We start from the raw sequence: 13,316 nt of genomic DNA, 5'->3' as shown, positions 1-13,316 counted from the left end.
GCATCCTCGGGAAAAGGCAGAGGCGAGGAGAGGGCTCGGGTCATGGTTACAGCCCCTGAGATCTGCCGGGCAGGAGTGAGCTGTGCCCCTAAACCCCGCCTAAGCAGGACCCTCGGGCAGCTGCCAGCCCTGAAGGCCGACCCCGACCCCAGGGCTGCCACCAGCCCCGGGCACCCCGCCGGGACGGGCAGCGGCAGGAGCTGTCCGGCCCTTTTATCTCCGCGTTTCGCTCAGAAAAGATGAAAAATAAAAAGTTTCAAATGTGACCTACTTCCATCTCCCCCTCCCCCTTTCCCTTCAGATATTCACGTCATCTATTAAGGGAAGGTGGGGGGGAGAAGGGAGAAGCTAAATTTACGAGGTCTGGTGGGTTCTGGAGTCTGGGTGCTGGGAAACAGGTGTTGGCAGTTCGCTAGAGTGTCAGTCAACTTTTGGAGATGAAGTCATTAGGGAGGTAGTCTCCTCGGAACAATCTGGTGGTTTCAGTCGGAGTTAATTTATACCGAAAAAAAAAAAGAGAGAGAGAGAGAGATGGGAGAAAAAAAAAAAAAAAAGAAAGGAAAAAATAAAAGAGCCTGTAGAAATACCGAAGGGGACAAACATAACGAGAACAGATTCACACTCCCACAGATTATGCCACTTGGAAGTCACATCCTGAGAAAAATAGCCGGCTCTCGCACAGCGGCGGCGAGGGGCGGGCGGGGGCTGCGCCGGGGGCGCGCCGGGGCTGGGAGGGCGCAGCCGGGGGGAGAACAGGTCCTGGCCGCTCCCCTGGCCGCCCCGCACCTCCACCGCCTCCGCTCCGGCTCCCAAGGCGGCAACTGTCCCGGAGGGACCGGCCAGGGTCACCCTCTGCCCGTGTCCCCCCCACCCCGGCGGCAGCGGGGCTGGGAATCGCCGGTGACCCTGAACTGTTCGCGGCTGTCTGTGGAAAGGCCGGCGATCCGCGGGCCGAGACAAAAGGTTTCATGTGCACAAACGCGATCTCCTTCAGGCCTGAGCACGGCGCTGCGCAGAGCCGGGGCCGGCGGCCGCTCCGGGAGCCGGGGGGCGGCGGGGGGCGGCGGGCAGGGGGGGCTCGGCTGGGAGAGCCCGGCAAAGGCGTGGTGCGAGCTCTGCCTGCCAGGCATCATGGCATATCATGTGCTTCAAAAGATGGGGGAGGAAAGGAATGATGCTCAGATCCCATCGCCCACCCCCCTTTGCAGTTGGGTGACAAATCACCTCCGTTGTATCAACCACTTGTTTCTTTTAGTATCGCAGGGAAAGATTTCATTAATGCTCCTCCAGCTCCCCTTTCCTTTCCTCTCCCCCCCCTCCCCTCCCTCCAAATCTATTTTCTTGCTCAGAGTGTGTCTTCTAATCATAATTAAAATCGTCTCATATACATCGGCGTCTCTCGTGTGCATATTGAATTGCAGGTGACTGGGCGGAATGTTATTTCACTCGTGTCTCTCGTTTTTACATTTACACTCACGCCAAAACCACCGCAACAACAAAAACAACAACAAAAAGGGGAGGGGGGAAGGAAAAAAAGCAAAAGGCCCCCCAGCTGCCCGGCCGCAGACAAGGTGGGTCGTGAACCGCGATAGAAAGGCGATAGTCACGATCGATGCTCTGCCAGGCAGCCGGCACCACGGCCAACCCCACGGCCAGCCCGCTACTTCACTTAATATAATTAAGATTAAAACTGAAGTGCTGGCGCAGGGAGCGGGTGTCGCTGGGTCGCAAGGACAGCAGCGGGATCTGCTGTCCCGGCTCAGGCACGCAGGGGTCACTTCTATTTAGCCATTTCCACCTTATTTCCTATATCCTGCTCTTTAGGTGCGCAGGGCTGCGCATATGCGCGGCGGTGCGCGGAGGTTCCGCTCTGGCACAGGGCAGAAAGCTCACCCAGATGACCTTTTTCCTTTTTTTCCCCCTCTTAAAAGCAGAGAAAGATGATCTCTGGGCCGTTATTTACAGCCACGTAATTAAGTCAATATGATGGTTTCGAACCAGAATCCCAGTCCCACTCGCGGTGGAGCGAGAGGGGCTGAGGCCAAGTTTATTGTCTGTCACTTCAAGGGATGGGGGGTTAATTTAAGCGCTATTGGTATTATTTCCCTGCGTCCGAGGCCACAAGCAAATCACAAACCGAAGTGCTGGGTGTTTATTCCAGGCGATGTGACAGTCTGGATGCAAGGCGAGGAGGGAGTGTGGGAGAGTTCAGGCGAGGGCTGAACCAGCCCCGCAAGCAGGGCTGAAACCCGTGTCTTCTTTTTCTTCCAGGCTTACATGAGGGTTTATCATTCTTTTCTTATTCTTTACTGATTTTTTTTCATCTTTTTTTTTTCCTTTTTTTTTTTTTAACCAAACAGATACGCTTTGCTCATTTAATTTCCCGACACCATATTCAGCCTCTGCACCTTAAAGTCCTTTGAGCGATAGGTGCACGTTTATACCTCCTCTGGAGCAAGTGCAAAATACACTTCAGCTCAAGGGCTGGAGAAAATCCTTCTCCGCAAGCAGAAGCTCTGCTGAGCAGCCTGGTGCTGCTGATTATATAGTGCAACTTGAAATGATCTCAGCCGGTGGAATATTAATCAAATCAATCAGGGTTGACAAATGAGAAATATTTGAGGGAAGGTGGTAATTTACAACTTTGTTATTAGTTAAGAATCTCCCGCCTTGTAAGAGTAATTAATAACTCCTGGATGGGAACAATTTGGAGACGGCAAGAAGACAGCGTCTTGAAATAAAACAGGATAAAGAGAGGGGTTGAGAAGTGAACTGCGCCTCCGTGGAAGAGAAATTGCAAATGATTTTTTTTAAAAGATGTCTACGGGGGCATTATATATATAATCTGTACATTATGTATACACAAGTATAAATATGGAATAATCAGGCGAGCGAGCGAGGGAGACTGGACAGGAGAGAAATACTGAAAAAATAAATCAAAACATTGATTCTCGTGGTCACGTCTCCCGTCCAAAGATTAGATGAAACGCTGGGTTTCAAAGTACTTCAAAGAAATGATCCCCAAAATGCAAAAGTGCAAGGCAGAAACCAAAGGAGTGAGTCCGGAGTGATTTGAGAAATGTATTTTCCCCCCTCTCTCTCGTTCACCCACACTCCCCCTCTTCCATGCCTGATAAATGTGAAGACCCCTTTTCTCCCCAACTCCCGCTCAGATGGGAAAACTCAATTGTCTACAATGTTTATAGTGTTAACCCTACTTATCTACAGAACCCACCCCTCCCCACCCCTCCCTTTTCACTTTCCATAGACACACATTGATTATCAGACTGTATGGACCCCCCTCCTTTTCCACAACCCCACCCTCAACAACTGACCAAAATAATGACTTGTTGGAAAACTATAAATCATTTTCGTGTTTCAATCCCTGAAGACTCTATTTAAGTAAATAGGCTTACTGTGAAACAATGCATAGATCCAAGTCCTTCTCCGGATTGCTTCCAAATGCTGCCATCTCCAAAACTTTTATTTACAAGAGAAGAAGAGGAAGAAGAAGGAGGGGAAGGTTACAAAAAAAAAAAAAAAAAAAAAAAAAAAAAAAAAGAAAAAACCAACCCAAACTTTGGCAAACTTTATCTCTTCTTTATTATAAGCTTCAGCCTCGCCTTGGTAAGCCCCAGCCTGTTCTACAAAAGGTGGCTAGAGATTGAGATTTATTGGTTTCCAAATGAAAAGATTCATTCGATATAAGAGGTTAACTCAAAGTTCCTTAAACCGTGACTAGCATTGGCAAGGAGCTTTGCCTAGTCAGCACAAAGGCAGTTCAAAGAAACCTTTAAAAATACACACAGATATACATACACACAAACACACTCTCACACTTTAGCCTCAACTGCAATTTTCTTTTCATTTTTGTTTCTTTCTGCCATTACAAAGCCCTGAGCCCCTTTGTAGGTAGCTGGAGGTTTTTTTTTTTTTTTTTCTCCAAGCTGAACTTTGCCATTTTGGTGTTGACCAACCCCCTTTTCTTTTGCAACCAGTGAATGAAAAGACTCGGTGAAGAAAAAAAAAAAAAAAGATTAAGAAGTAAAAAAAAAACCAAAAAACCTTCTAATTTATAGCGAGCAGAACAACGTTTAAAAAATAATACAACCCAAAAAAAAACCCAAATCCGTACAAAGAGGGGGGGTCAGGCGAGGTGACACGGGAGAGGAAAGCAGCCCCGCGCTGCCGGGGGTGCTCGGAGCGGGCTGTGCGGGTTTGGGGTGCTGCCACCACACATGTCCGTCTGTCCGGCTGTGCGTCCGTGTGCGCGCCCCGAGCCGCACACAGCGGCTGCGGGGCTGGAGGGCTCCGTCCTGTGTGTGGAGCCTGAGCTATGGAAATGGTAATGAGGGAAAATTAACCCGGCCGTTTGTTACATTGCAGGGAGATCAATGCCTGACCCGGGGCTGAAGGATAGCTTACTGCTGCAGGAAAGATATGAGATAATCGCTCTGAAACACGCTGGTGGCGGGGACAAACAGGCACCCATTTGAATATCAGTAATAATAATAATAATAATAATAATAATAATAATAATAATAATAATAATAATAATAATAATAAACATTAAGGTCTCGCCATAGCGCGAGAGGAGCTGCAGAGGGAAGGTGCTGGCAGCAGCGCTGGCGGTGCTGGGGCTGTCCCGGGGGACGCTGCGGACCCCGCAGCCCCGCTCGCCCCGAGCCCCGGCCCCGCCGCTCCCCGGGGCCGCCGCATCCCCGCAGCGCATCCGAACGGGAGCGCGGACGGAACCTCGGCTTGCGGGGGTGCTAGAGCGGGGACAAACTGACCTTTTGGGGATTTAATGTTTTTTTTTTTTTTTCCAGTGAGACCTCGAAATAAAACATGAGAAGATGAAGGGGTTGGATAAATTCAGTTGGAGGAGAGAGACTGAGCTGCTGTCTAAAAAGCAGCCAGCGGAGGCTAATGAGACCTTTGGGGTAGGAAAAGTGTAATTTTTTTTTTTTTTCTTTAGTAAGACATCAGTAAACCCACAAAATTGAAAATAGTGACAGTGCAAAATGAATCATCGTCCTATAAAGGGACTAGGAAACACAAAACACGAGCGGGGAGGGGGTGTCTATCAGGAGTGCAACATAATAAAAATATATTTTTTTAAAGGCAGCTGAGGAAGGTGGCAGGGTTCTTCCCATGTTTCAGAAGACAATATGGGCAGTGTGATGTGCTCTGACCTGCCTCCTATTGTACAAGTTCGCCATTGGCTTCAGCGAGGGAAAGATCGAGTTTTATCTGAATAAAGTCCAGCAAACTTTGCTGGATGGCAGCCCTTCCTCTCACTGCTCCTTTGAGCCTCACGCAGTGTCAATTGTAAAACTAGTCTGGATGTCAATGTCTCATTTAAGACTTTATCCTCAAGATATTTTGCATATGTTTCTGTCAGATTTTATTATTATTAATGTTGTTGTTATTATTATTTACTTTAGTGAGCTTTAAAAAAAAAGTTAGCTTCTTTTTAAGGGTAAGTGAAACTGTCTGCGGAGAGGATGAAATTTGAGGTCACTGTACAGCTAATTTCCAGGGGTCCTTCACTAATAACGATGCAGGAGTTAAGGCAGAAACTTGTTGGCTGAGATTAGATTCTGCAGGAAGGAAAACCTGCGAGTGGAATCCATTACATCTGCAGCAGGGGACGACTTTCTTGTCCAGAAAAATAAACCTTGCAAAGAATGGGGACGGACAATGATCTCCAAGGAAGGCGCTGGGATGGTTTGGGATGGTTTGGGATGCCCGAGGCTGAGCTCCAGCCGCTGCGGCCCCAAAGGCAGAGCCTTGCAGAGGGTGGGGAACAGCCCCGCTCCCACCGCCAAGCTCAGGCAGCAGAAATGTGGAAATGTGGTCTGAAAAAGGCTCTGGGGCAAGGGGAAAAAAAAATATTGGAGAAGGATGGAAAATCGCGCTTAAGATGACAAAACAGTTTGTGATCAAGGGAAGAGAGCGGCTGGTGGAGCCGCTTTCAAAAGTAGGATTATCTTTAAACCTGGGAATTAAGAGTGGCTGAATGTGGCTTCGCCTGCGGGGCGGGAGTTTGTGGGTAGCAAAGAATAAAGTTTTAGCCCTAGTACCTGGCCAATAGAAATAATCACGGGAATGGTTAAAAAGACGCTGGGAAGTATCAAACGGAAAAACAAACAAACAAACAAACAAACAAAAACAAATTGCGAAACTTTCCGGAAAGCTCGAAAGGGCACGAAAAGAGGGGATTGGGCTGGGGAGGGGGTGGAGAAAAGGGACAGAAAAATGATTCTGTGATGCCTGGATATTCCGACAGGAATGAATGAAAAATGAGAAATCGGAGAAGCGATTCTGTGCAGCTATATGGCAGGGACTTAAAAATTACATCTGGAGCAGAGCTGTCCTTGGCAAGTCGTTCTTGCTCTTTGATTTCATATATATGTATATACATTTTTATATGTATTAGCAACAAGTATTCAAAGATATAAACTCATTGATTCTGAAGTTTCTTGGAATTTATCCAAAGGGCAATATAGTTTTAATTGTACATTGCTTAAAACTCCATTTCTCGAACAGTGTGAAACAAGTCATGAAAGTCATAAAGCGTATCACTGTTTTTTCCCCGCACATAAATACTCGTCCAGCACCCTCAATTCTCTCCTGATACTCCTAAGAGGTGCGAAAATAATTTCGAAGGCATGTAACTACACCATTACAGAAACCTGGAAATTGGTAATCCATTTAAACTGATTTAGAAGGCGCTTCTGATTTTAAGTTTTAGTGGGAAAAGAAAAAAAAAAAAACATTAAGACACCTTCCCAACTATTTCTACTTACCCACAAGCAAGAAAGGTTTTGAAATCTAATTTTAAACCTGAGCACTAATGTTCCAGTTGGGCTAATGAGGTAGAACTGGGTTACTGTGCAAAGTATTGGGGTGGAGATAAAAAGGCCTGTAAAGTTTATATACATTTCTGTTTTGCTCATCCCGCCCTTGGAAACACAGCCAGCAGCATCCCCAGCTAATCAGCCAGAGCCAACCTCAGCGAGCGAACTTTTGTTTTTCAATTAACGACACTATATTTTCAGCATTAGAGGCCATGGCTATAAATATCTGACTATTTCTCTTAAAGAAAAAAAAAATTACGACAGAAGACTGACTGCCCCCCCCCCCTTTCCCTGCACACCCACACTTTTCGTGTCTAAAATTAGCAGGAAAACTATGCACTGGAGAGAAAGTGCGATGTAGCTAAAGGCAGGGAGGCTTCATTAGTTCCTGCAAAGGCTTGGGTTGGAGCTGGGGCCGGAGCGCCAGCCATCAAAGGAAGCCAACTGCATCTTTGCAGATCATTTTGGCGCTTCAGAGAGCGATTCAGGCTGGAAATCTGTAAAATCCACGCAAACCTTTCTCCTCTCGCTACTAGGCACCCTTTGACACAGTTGTATTGAAGTTGGGGCTGGAAGGTCCTTGGAGGTCTCCGAGTGTGACAGTACTTAGAATAGCGGGTAGATGGCACAATTTTCTAACATTTAGAGAGAAGAACCCACGCTGGGAGCAATAAGTCCATTTAAAAGCCCTTTATTTAAAAGGAACAAAGATAACTGACAAACAAAGTACAGAGACATCTCAATGAAATTTCTAGAGAAGAATAAAAATCTCTCTGCAAAGGAAAACACAAGTTCTCGGGTTTATTTATTGTTGTCCTAAGTACAATACCGAAATTAAATTAAATTAAAATGTAGATGTATCTAACAAGCTCCCAGAACTGAGGATGTTTAAATCAAGGGATCCAGGATAGTAAGATAGGAGCAGCTATTTGAAAGGAAGGAAATTCAGAAAATAGGGGTAATGTTTCAGAGTGAATACAGCTCTCACATGCCCGTTGTTTAAAGGGCTCCATCACATCAGCACATGCAATTTTTTTTCCAAGGCGAATCGGAGAAAGATGTGGTCAAGGGTGTGTGTGCGTGGGGGGAGGGAGAGGGGGGGAATAAAACCAGGGAAGAAGGGGGGGGGGGGGAGAAATCTGAGGTTGGAGCTACTTTCTAGGAAAGGGAAATAATCTTAAGGGCGCTATGTGGCTGCATTTCAGTAATTTTTTTTTTTTTTGACAGTGCTTGAATCCAACAATGAATGGTGCTTCTTTCTGAGTTCATTCCTTTTTATACGCATGCAGGGTATTGGGTAGGGTTCAAAGCAAAGGCTAAGAAAAAGGAGAGAGAAATTTCAGCAGAGGTAGGCAGCATCTCTGCGAGGTGCTGCGGCTCCTGAGAACCGCTCGCAAGCATTTATGAAGCGACACGCAGATAATTCAGGGACAATTTCCTCCCCTTTTATTATTCATCTTGGACTTCGAAACTCGACGGGTTTTGATACCTAACACACGTATGCTCGATATTTTGGGGCTGAAGGAAAAAAAATACATGAAAGTAGGGGGGAGAAGGGAGAGGGTGATGCCGAGAAATTAGGCATTGATCCGGGTTTGATCGAGTCTGGGAGCTTCCACCAGCAATAAGCAGGCAAACACTCCCAAAACAGAGACAAACACACGCTCTCAGCTCCACTGATTATGTTAAAAAGGAGGGAAATGAAAGGTGGACGGGTGAAAAAAGGAAAAAAAAAAAAAAAAAAAAGCGAAGGGGAAAAAAAAGGCAATAAGCTGTATGTTCCCTCGAATCTGTGGTGCTGTAAAGAAATCAGTTTCCGTATAAATGATTGTATTTGGGTGGGTGCTTTTCCGACTTATTTGTTGAGTAAATCTCTCTCACCGCGCTGAAGGCGAATCCCTGTTGATAAATCCATCATTACCGTTTGGATACAGGGAGACAGCAGCGCCACTAAATTTATCTTACATTTGTAGCGCTTTAATAGACATTTATTAAATGCTTTCAGAGAGAGACATGGGGCGCCTGATTACATCCTAGTTATAGACAGAACATAAAGACACACGTTAACAGCAATTTAGAAGAAGGAGGAGGAAAAAAAGAATAAAGAAAAGAAAACAAAAGAAAAGGCAAAGTTTGGGAGTGAAGCTGCTGGGAAGCAGGCAGCGTGCTCCTCTCCATATGGCCGCTAAATACCAGCTTTTTTTCTCCTGCATTTCTGGGAATATTAATCGTGGCCTAGAGATGTGTATGCGTGTCTCCATGTAGAGTACGAGCCACGCACTCGCACCCGCAGATGCGCGCGTACGGATCAAACAAGGCGACGCAGATTTCTGTTCCATTCCCCAACACACAAGAATACAGGAGAGCATTTACAATAGATTCATCACCCTCTTCCACACTCGCCCTCCACCCCCTTACCCCTCTTACACCCCCTCCCAGCACACCCCCCCACTCCCCCCCGCCAGCTTTTAACTCTAATTTCAATCTTCTTCAACTGGAGAATCTCCAGGGACCTGGGCAAACTTGTGTAAAATAGTTAAACCAAGCGTGTTTCAAAGAGGATTGCTGAGTTCCTCTTCCTGCCTTAATAAACCGAAAGGCCCAGTTCAAAGAAAACACGCTGGAATCAAAATTCAAAATATCTCACGACTCGCACGGATGGAGCAGGCTGCGAGCGATGGATACGGCTTCGTGCGTTGGTGGTCATGTAGTGACAAACATTTCACCCTCTTTTTTGTGTGTGTGTGTATGGAAACCCTTCCTTTGGGCTTTTTCTCCCATTCTTAAATATACATGTATATTTAAAACCTTTCTATTTGCTTTCAAACACCCTTTCTTCCAGCGTCTCTCAGGTACACGTTTAAAGCCACCTCTCGCTTTTATGAAGTTAACCCGCTCCTGCAGAGATCTGATCAAATTCGGGTTCACGCCGCTCCCTGCCCTCCGCTCCACAGCGCGCCCGCACCGCGGAGCCTCTGCCTTCAGGACCAAGGATTTAGACGCAAATACATGTATTTATTTTGTTTTCGGGCGTCTCGCAAGGCTCGCCTCCGCGTTACCTTCCCACCACCCGAGTCACTCCAAGGGCAGCATCGCCCGGATAACACATGTAGCTCGGAGCTTCTCCTCCTCTAACACCGCGTGGGTCGCCTTTCACCGGGGACAGGGACACACGCACACACACACAGACACATCCGCACAAGCACAGAGCTGATCCCTGCACCTCCAAGGAAAATAAATAAATAAATAAGCACCGCGCGAAACCTTCCCTCCACCTCTGCCCTTCTGCGAGAACACTTCTTCTATCTAAAAGTTTCCGAAAGAAAATAAATACAAGTGACACAGTGGTGGGGGAAAGCTCATTAGTTCGTTGTCCAAGTCTAATAAAAGAACAGAAGTGCAAATTATAGAGTTCAGCTTCAACACACGCTCTGTCAACTAAAATCAACCGAGTGCAGCCTTGATTCAAATAGCTGCGAAGTTGGTCCGCAATTCAAAACCACCTTCCCCCTCCTCCCTTCCCCTTCCCACCTCCACCCTCCGCCCTGCCGCAGGGACATTTGGTTGGAAAAATATTGTTCCAAGGAAGGTAATGATAAAGCTTAACATTAGGAAGAGGAGTGCGCAAACTCATTTCCCCATCGGTAATCCCAATAAAAGGAGCGTGGTGCTTCGCTGGGAAGGGCTGGGACGGGGGCTGCGTGTGTGTGTGGATCGGGGGGGGGAGGAGGGACAGGACTCCTGAAATAACATCTTCTTTCCAGCAAGGTAGAAGAAGAAACGGCCCCTTTGTTTTGATAATTAGCTAAGCCCAAACTAGGAAAGCAGATGTGTTTGCTTAGCTAATCATAAGACAAGTTTCTTTCAAAGAACTTCATTGAGCGATGGCAATTCCGAAGGAAGGAGAAGGATTTCATTTTCTTCTCTCCCTTGCCTCCCACCCCCCTCTATTTTTATTATTATGGGTTATTTTTTTCCCCCTATACTTCTAATATGATAGAAACGCTTCCGATTACCTAGATGGGAAGAAAGCAAACCCTCTTCATCATAGCACCGGGCTCGCCCCCGGAGCAGCGCAGCCACCTCGGGCTCTCCCTGCTGCACGTTACCAGCCAGATCTGTTGACATTTTACGTGGGGGGGGATGGGTAGAGAGAGGGGAGGAAAAAAAGAGAAGTGGGAAAAATAAAGTTTTAATGACATGTATGACATATTAAATTAGGCAGTTTTACAATTGGGTTTGAATGCGATGCTAACTGATTACAACTGTGTTATCAAAAGGGTGATAAGATTTATAACTTCGCGAGCACAAGCCTCTCCTCTTAATGACAATAGATGTTCAATAGCAGAAATCTGGTTTCTATTTCCCAAGAAGAGACGCTGTGTGTCTCCGTTGCCCCTTTATTACCGCAGGATTCAAGATCCTCTCTAAAACAGCTCGGCACTTGGAAATCCACAGGCCAGGAATACCTTTATGGTCCCTATTAACTACTGTGTTATTTACACTTTCGCTGGTGCTTCTCACTCAATACCCGTATCACATACGAGGGGATAAGACAGCCTCTCTCCTTGCCTTTCGCTGGCTGTTTTGGGTTTATATTTTGCATTTCTTTGCTTTACAAAAGGGGGGAGAGAAAAAGGGGAGAAGGGGGAAATGAAAAAAAACAACCCCACAGCTCTGTCCCTTACACCCTTCTCCTCCCCAGCTCCCTAAACCAACACATTAAGCAAACTTTAAAAACTGGGTTCCTATTACAAAGCAGCGCCCAGGACTAACTGCTTTAAAATTACTGCATAATTAGATTTAGTTGAATTTCACCATTAATTAGGCAGCCGCACTGCGGGGAGCCTTTGAAATCTGAGAAAATGGGAAAAATCATCTGAAGCACGTTTTTTAAACCCAACTTCAATAAATCCTGACAAGGCCTGCATTTCTCCGTGTATCTCTTTCCATTCTACAAAGCAAAGCGAAGCGAGCGCGATCCCCAGGACCCACTAAAGTTTTAATTAAAAAAAAAAAAAAAAAAAAAAGAAAGAAAAAAAAAAGAAGAGGAGAAGGAAATAAAAATAAAACCCATCTCCATTCCCACATCCCGCTCGTTATCAGCGGCGGTTACGGAGCGCCTCGAAACATCCTTGCCTTTTCCTCGCTATGCCTATTGCTTTCTCCCCTTTTTCTTTTCTTTTTTATTATTTTTCCCCTCTCCCCCCTTCCCTTTTCGGGCCCATCCCGAGGATGCCGCTCTCCCTGCGGGCGCAGACCCCGCTATCCCGCCCGGGGTCGGTGTGACCCCGCTGCTCCGCGCCGCGCTCGCACGGGGGAGATGCTTCCACAGGTCATTGACATGCGGATGGGATACGGGCGCTGGGGGAAGCGCCGCCCGCGGCCCCGGCTGATCCCGGCTGATCCCGGAGCTGCCGGGCGGGCCGCGGGCGCTGCGCGGGGCGCGGAGCGGGGCCGCAGGGCCCCCCCGGCTGCGCGGGGCGAGCGGCCCGGCCGGGGCCGCCATGTTGGCTGAGCTCCGCCGCCCACCGCGGACTTTCCCACGCGTCGCCCCCGCGGCCGCGCAGCCCCCCGCTCCTCCTCCGAACCTCCAAAAAAACCTCCAAAAAAAAAAAAAAAAAAAAAAACAACCCCACCAAAACAACCACCTCCCACCGGGCCGGCCCCGCGCACGGAGATACGCGCGCGGACGCGCTCGCACGCGCGGTTGCCACACGCGTTCACGCACACACACGGACAGACACACGGACACGCTCACACGCGCGGGCTGGCACCGCCCGCCCGGCGCCTCCTCCGGCCCCAGCCCCCGCTTTTGTCTGAACTTGGGGAGCCGCCTCCTCCCGCGCCCCCTCCGCGCCCCGCGGGGCCGCCGCCCCCCCGGCGGGGCCAGGGGAGGTTTGGGAGAGCGGCGGCGGGGAGGGGAGAGCGGAGCGGAGGAGGAGGAGGAAGGGGAAGGGGGGGTGAAGAAGACCTTTCCCGAGCTGTGGGTTGCACCGCGGGCGGCTCCGCAGCTCTCGCTGTCGTTCCGGGTCGCCTTTGGGTCTTTCCCCGCCAGTCCCGGTGGCAGGAATGGGAGGGGGGAAGGAATAGAGCGAGCTAAGATCAGATTAAAGCAGAAAATATAATAAAAGGGAGGGTTGGGAAGTGGGGGAACCGCAAGGAAAAAAAATAAATTAGACACTTAGAGGGAAAGAGTCGCCATGTTTAACAGCTTTTTTTTTTTTTTCTTTTCTTAAAAAAAAAAAAAAAGGATCTCCTCAATTCAACATAGAACAAGCTTCTCCATCCCAACCCTCCTCTTTTGTCCAATTCAATCTTTGGATAGATCTTTTGTTCTAACTCAGCATGAAAAGAAAAACTTTCTTTAAATGCTATAAACTTAAAACTAACTGAAGTCCCTAAACAAATCCTCCTCTGAGCATTCCAAACATATATACACGGGGCTTGTGT

This window comes from Camarhynchus parvulus, chromosome 10 (assembly GCF_901933205.1).
Source record: "Camarhynchus parvulus chromosome 10, STF_HiC, whole genome shotgun sequence".
NCBI lineage: Eukaryota > Metazoa > Chordata > Aves > Passeriformes > Thraupidae > Camarhynchus > Camarhynchus parvulus.
The sequence above is the reverse complement of the archived record's forward strand: the minus strand, read 5'-3'. Positions refer to the sequence as shown.